Source organism: Propithecus coquereli, unplaced genomic scaffold (assembly GCF_000956105.1).
Source record: "Propithecus coquereli isolate 6110/MARCELLA unplaced genomic scaffold, Pcoq_1.0 Scaffold19549, whole genome shotgun sequence".
Taxonomy (NCBI): domain Eukaryota; kingdom Metazoa; phylum Chordata; class Mammalia; order Primates; family Indriidae; genus Propithecus; species Propithecus coquereli.
This window is the reverse complement of record NW_012144466.1, coordinates 1-6,393: the sequence shown is the minus strand read 5'-3', so window position 1 is coordinate 6,393 and position 6,393 is coordinate 1. Positions and strand designations below refer to the sequence as shown.

At 42.8% G+C, this 6,393-nt stretch overlaps 1 pseudogene across 1 annotated transcript; it reads right to left on the bottom strand.

Moving 5' to 3' along the window:
- Nucleotides 1-213: 213 nt before the first annotated feature.
- On the bottom strand, nucleotides 214-1,829 carry LOC105809483 (annotated as a pseudogene). Its single transcript, XR_001137446.1, has one exon. The product of XR_001137446.1 is annotated as a cytospin-B pseudogene (transcript).
- Between the last annotated feature and the right edge of the window lie 4,564 nt (nucleotides 1,830-6,393).

The following is a 6,393-nucleotide window of genomic DNA, read 5'->3' as shown; positions in this document are numbered from 1 at the left end:
TTCTCTCTTATTTGATTCACTACATCCCCACAACACTTTGAACAGCCTGTAGTCAGAAACATAGGTGTTTCATTTTTGTACCCCCAATTCCAATCTGTCTGGAACCTAACAGGTCTTCAAGCTAGAACGGTGGATTCATGAAGGAACAGACTGAGCAAATAGTTCTCTTTGCTCTGTGAATTTAAAGGTCAAGGAGAGAAACGTTAGCAAAGATCAGCAAATACCAGTTAGAGAGATAGCCCCTCTTACCTTGGCTAGCAGGCTTGAAATACGTTTAATTTCACCATTTGCCTTTAGTAATTCTTGTCTGAGCTCAGCGCAAGACAGTTCCAGTTGATCTTTCTCAGCTCGAGCCACCTGCAACATTTCTTGAGCGTCACAGCTCTCCGCCATGGGCCCCGCGGGGCTGGTCTCTGTGGACGTCTGCTTCTCTCCCTCCACATGAGCCTTCAAAGACCCGTTCTCCACCTTCAGCCCTTCCAAGGTAACTCTACACTCTTCCAAAGTATTGGCCATCACGCTATTATTATGCCGTTCCAGTTCTAGAAACCCGTTCAGTTTTTCATTTTCTTCCTTCAGACATTTAATCATTTCTAAAGCTCCTTGATTTTCTTCCTCGACCTTCCGTAAGCTGCAGGTCAGCTGCTGCTGAATGTTGAGCAGCTTCTCTCTCTCAAAGCGGCCCTGCTCAAGGATGTCTGTGCACTTCTGCTCCAGCTCCAGGATCTTCCCTTCTTGAGTGCTGGGCTCTTCCTTCTTTCCTCGCCCTTGTAAAAGATTTATCAGCTTTTCATTTTCTTGACTTAGCTGCTCTGCCCTCTCTCGATGCTGATGAAAGGATGTCTCTAAAATCGTCTTCTCATCCACCAGTTTCTCATTCTCGGCCGTCAATTCCTGCACCATCTGTTGCTGGTCTGATAATTCCTGTAGAGTAGCCTGCAGTTCCTCTGCGGTGCTGTGGTGATTTTCTTCCATCTTTTGAATCTTCTCTGTGAGGGAAGCCAGGGACAGTTCGCTCACGTTGTGCGGGGAGCTCCCGGTGGAAGAACACTTCGAACTCTTAAAGGGGTTACTAGTGGAGGACAGAGGCCTCGAGGGGGTATCTGCTGTAATGTGCTCAAAGTCAGAGGCATCTGGGGACAAAGAAGCTTTGGTGACGTCACTGCTTGAGGAACCCGACGTCCGTAATGCATTTCCATGGACATTTTTTTTATACTCGTCAATCTCACTTGACGACCGATCTCCAGTCGGGCTTCCGAAGCTTGACTCCTGAGTTATAGATGTTGGGCAGCTGCTGTCGCAGGTGTGGCTTGCTGCCCCTTCTGAACTGGGGGATTGCTCAAGATAGGTCAGTTTCTCCTTCAAGACCTGGTTTTCTTCCTCCAGATGAGCAAGCTTTTTCTGAAAGTTCTCGTTCTTCTCCTCAAGAGCTCTTATTAAAGGTTCCGTGTCGCCAGGTGAGACTGATGTTCCATCTACGTTTGGGCCCAAAGCATCAGTCCCTTCAGTGTTCAGAGTCCTTTTCTCTTTGCATTTCTTTAGTTCACTTCGAAGCCTGTTAATTTCACTATCTTTTGCTTTGGCTTCTGCCAAAAGTTCCCGAACCTGGGACTCAAGCACAGCCTTTTCTCCACTTTCATTCTCTTGCCTGGGCTTTGTGGAAGTGGTCCTCAGGTGCTTGGTGGGGGTGGGAGTGCTAGAAGAAGTTGGACTGGACACCAGTTTCCTGGGGTTGGAGGGGCCACGTGGCACAGACCTCTCTCTTGAGACGGTTGCTGAAAATTCCCGTGGCGCTGGAATGCCTGTCCGTTTGGTTGTTGTAACAGCCCCTTAAAGAAGAAAAAAATGGAAAAAAAGCAAGCACTTTTATAAACAAAACCCAAATGACTTCAAATCACATGGCACAGTGGACAGTGTGGCTGTCACCCCCTCATCCACTACCTCCTCCTCTAGATAATGACCCAGTTCTGACTAGGGTTCAAGTACACCCCCCAAAGCCTGACACTTCGGGGGAACCTGACTCCGAGTGTGAGCTGCTCAGAATACTCCCATGCCCAGCCACGGTGGCTGGCTCAAGGCACAGGCACACACCTGGATTAGGATCAATGAGACAGAGGAAAGGTTTTGCAGGCAAGCTGTCAAACATCACCAGGCAGGAGAGAGAAGCCGTGTGGGTGTGGGAATGGTTGGCAGCCACCCTGCCCTCACAAGGGAATACAAACAGCAGCGTGGAAAGAAAAAAGCTAAATCCTTAATGGCACTGTTGAGTCGCTAAATCTAATCAACCTTGGCCTGAAGCTTGGCCTGCTGTTGGCCTTCCAGTTATGCAAGCCAGTAAATACCCTTCATACAAGTCACCTCGAGAGTTCGGTTTTCTGTAACTTGAAATTTAATACATCTGAACTGACAATGTGGGCAACTAAACAACAGCCTTTTGACGAAATTCAAGTTCACTGTGAATTTCTCAATAAATACTTTTTAAGAAATCATTAACATATTTTGATTGAGCACAAAAATTTGATTAAGAAATGAGAAAATACAAATAATACTCAGGAGAGACTGATCTGATCCAATGATATATCACTTTTAACGTAAGTGGAAGTGGGGTGCTCATGTGTATATGTAGAGAAACAGGCACAAATGGGGGCCAGGCGTGGTGGCTCACGCCTGCAATCCTAGCACTCTGGGAGGCCGAGGCGGGAGGATTGCTTGAGCTCAGGAGTTCGAGACCAGCCTGAGCAAGACCCTGTCTCTACTAAAAATAGAAAAATTAGCCAGGCATGGTGGTGTGCGCCTGTGGTCCCACCCAGCTACTCGGGAGGCTGAGGCAGGAGGATCGCTTAAGTGAGGAGTTGGAGGCTACAGTGAGCTATGATCAGGCCACTGCACTCCAGCCAGAGAAACAGAGTAAGACCCTGTCTCTTAAAAAAATAAATTAATTAAACAAACATCCTTAATCCTCATGATGTAAAGGCTGAAGGCATTCATTGCTAAATACCTAATACAACTGAGTCCTTTTGAAATTTTGACTTCATAAAGTCTAAACTGTCATATTAATATGTTTTTAATTTTTAGAAGTTTTTAAATTAAGTTTTTCAAATTAAGTCCTGGGAAGCTATTAATAAGAGAATTATAATAGAGTTTCAATACAGTTGACCCTTGAACAACATGGGGGTGGGGGCACCAACCTCTCTTAAAGTAAAAAATCCATGTATAACTCTTGACTCCCCAGAAACTTAACTACTAATAGCTCAATGTTGACCAGAAGCCTCACCAATAACAAACATCCATTAACACATATTTTGTTTATGCATTATATACTGTATTCTTACAATAAAGCTAAAGAAAATGTTATTAAGAAACTCATAAGAGAAAATACATTTACAGCCCTGTGCTTTATTTATTACTACTATAAGTTGATGCTGTCTGTTTGCAAGATGAATTGTCTGTCTGAAATGGTGGCACCCACAGCTGCAGACCTCAATCGAAGGTGCCCAGCAAGCAAGTCAACTTTTCTTGCAATGTCACGACTTTTCTCTGCTTCTTGGGGCACTGCAAGCATCATGGTGGCACTTCACCTGGGTCCCATAGAGCTCTTTGAGGTTTATGGTATTGCACTAAACATGATTCAAATACGTGAGAACTTCAAGAGATCGCTTTTTACTGCAATCCGCAATATACTAGAGAGACAAACTGCTCACTTGGACATAATTCACAGGGCATTTTAAGCAGGTACTCCCAACACTTGAGCTCACCACAACAGTAAGAGGAGGTGGCTATGAAATTATTACAGTAAGTACAGTATGTCCTATAGTTAGCTTATGCAGTTATGATGTAATACTGCATCTTTACATTTGTTTATACTTCTCTTGACTGCAAATGGTGCCATGTATGGTTTGTGTTTGCATGGGTAAGTTGTGGCAAATTTTAACTTTTTGTAATAGATTTGTGCATATCTTACGGAAGTAAATGATAAAATTGATTAGGATCCACATATATTTTATGAATTCATGACATATCTTTCTCTCAATTTTTTCGATAACCAGTTCAAACCAGTGTTGTTCAAGGGTCAACCGTACTTTTTCGTGTCCAGATGCTGCACTTGCAACATACTGCATATTCAGTAAAGAAAAGATTTATTTAATTATTCTTGCGAAATGAAGATTAAAACCACTAAGCAATAAAATGTTTTAGTAATGCCAGTCTCTAGCATGAAATCATCTTGGCAAGGACCATGATAAAAACTGGAAGAGAACTAAAGTTTCACCATAACTATAGCAGAACAGGCAAGCCTGAGAGTTGAGGACTCACTGTCTGCCATTCCTAGTAAAACCATAAATAAGGCTCCTTTTGTTTTCTTTCTATTTTTTAAACCTCCAGTTATTTGTTGGTTTTGAAGACGGAAAGAGCTAAAATAGAACAGATGAACTCTGTCGTTATTTCTAGCTACAGTTTAACTCCTTCCTTTTGCTGCCAAATCTTAGTCTATTCTTCCCTTAAGTGTTACTTAATGCTGTATCTAAACGGCTAGGAATTTTTAAAAAACATTAACTCAAAGTATATTTGTGAAATGCATCCAGCTGTGCATTATGAAATATACATTCCAGTTGTATTTTTTATTACATCCGTTCTTTTTTCCTTTTTTGACTACATCTCTCTTTCCTGAAAGGTTCTTCCCATCTCTGCACACATCATTTCAGACACTGTAAGGAGCAGAGGTCAGGTTCAGAGAAAGTTGCTAAAATTCATCATCAGACCAAACTGCAGCCAGTGCCTGGCTGCCCCCACCCCATCTGAGCCCAGGTCTCCAGCCCCGACCCCCTTCCTCACAGGCACTGATGGAAGAGGAGGAGCAGTCCTACTGCTCATGGTGTCATCGATTACAAGGCTTCTACCAGTGGAGTCTCCTTCAAGCCCCGGGAGGTAAGCCTTACCACTACCCAATGCCTTCTGAAGCCCCGATGCCAGCCATGTTACCTTACCGGGCACCGTGGCAAGGTGACAGCAGGCGAGTGGAGAGGAGGCAGCAGAATGGAGTCTGGCGCCACCAGCACCCACAGGTCTCTCGTCCTCCTCTCACCCCAGTCATCGCTTATTCCTACCACCCCCTGAGGCTTGCTGGCTGACTCCAAAAAGCTAAAATAAAAGCAAGCTCCACCTCATAATTATAAAGACTAATACAATAACAAAAAAAAATGTTTAATTTGTTATATTTTTAAATGCCAATGAAAATTATATTGTGGTGGATCATAAGTACATTAAACTGAGTATTCATAGACACATAGAATAGGAACACAGAATATTGAGAACAGCTGAATATTAGGCTAGGTTAGTTTACAATTTTTGTTTCTTTCTTACAGTTACATTTGTTCAATAAATTAAAAACCAGAAGGCAGCCAAAGATTATGTAAAAAAATGCACTAATCATCAGGGAAATGCAAATTAAAACCACAATGAGAGATCACCTCACATTTGACAGAATGGGTACTATAAGGAATATGAAAGGTAGCCAGGTGTGGTGGTACGTGCCTGTACTATGGGTCCCAGCAACTTGGGAGGCTGAGGCAGGAAGATCACTTGACTCCAGGAGTTTGAGGCCAGCCTGGGCAATACAGAGAGACCCCATCCCACACACAAACAAAACAAAACAAAACAAAAAATCATGGAAGATAATTATTGGTGAGGATGTGGAGAAAAGGGAACCCTTGTATTGGTGGGAATGTACATTAGTACAACTATTACGGAGAACAGTATGGAGGTTCCTCAAAAAATTAAAAATAGAACCACCATATGATCCAGTAATCCTATTACTGGGTACAGAGCCAAAGCAAATGAAATCAGCATGTCCAAGAGAAATCTGCACTCTCGTGTTCACTGCACTGTTATTCACGGTAGCCAAGCTATGGAATCAGCTAAAGAAAATGTGGTCTATATGAACAATGGAATACTTTTCAGCCTTAAAAAGAGAAGGAAATCCTGTCATGTGTGATAACATGATTGAATCTGAAGAACATTATGTTAACTGAAATAAGCCAGGCACAGAAAGACAAATACTGGATGATTTCATTTATATGTGGAATCTAAAAAAGTTGATCTCATAGAAGCAGAGAGTAGAACGGTGGTTACCAGGGGCTGTGGGAAGGAGGGTGGAGCTTGGGGAGGTGTTGGTCAAAGGGTATAAGATTTCTGTTAGACAGAAGGATAAGTTCAAGAGATGTACATCACATGACTATAGTTAATAACAATGTATTGTATACTTGAAAATCTCTAAGACAGTAGATTTTTTTTTTTTTTTTTGGAGACAGAGTCTCACTCTTTTGCCTGGGCTAGAGTGCCGTGGCGTCATCCTAGCTCACAGCAACCTCAAACTTCTGGGCTCAAGCGATCTTCCTG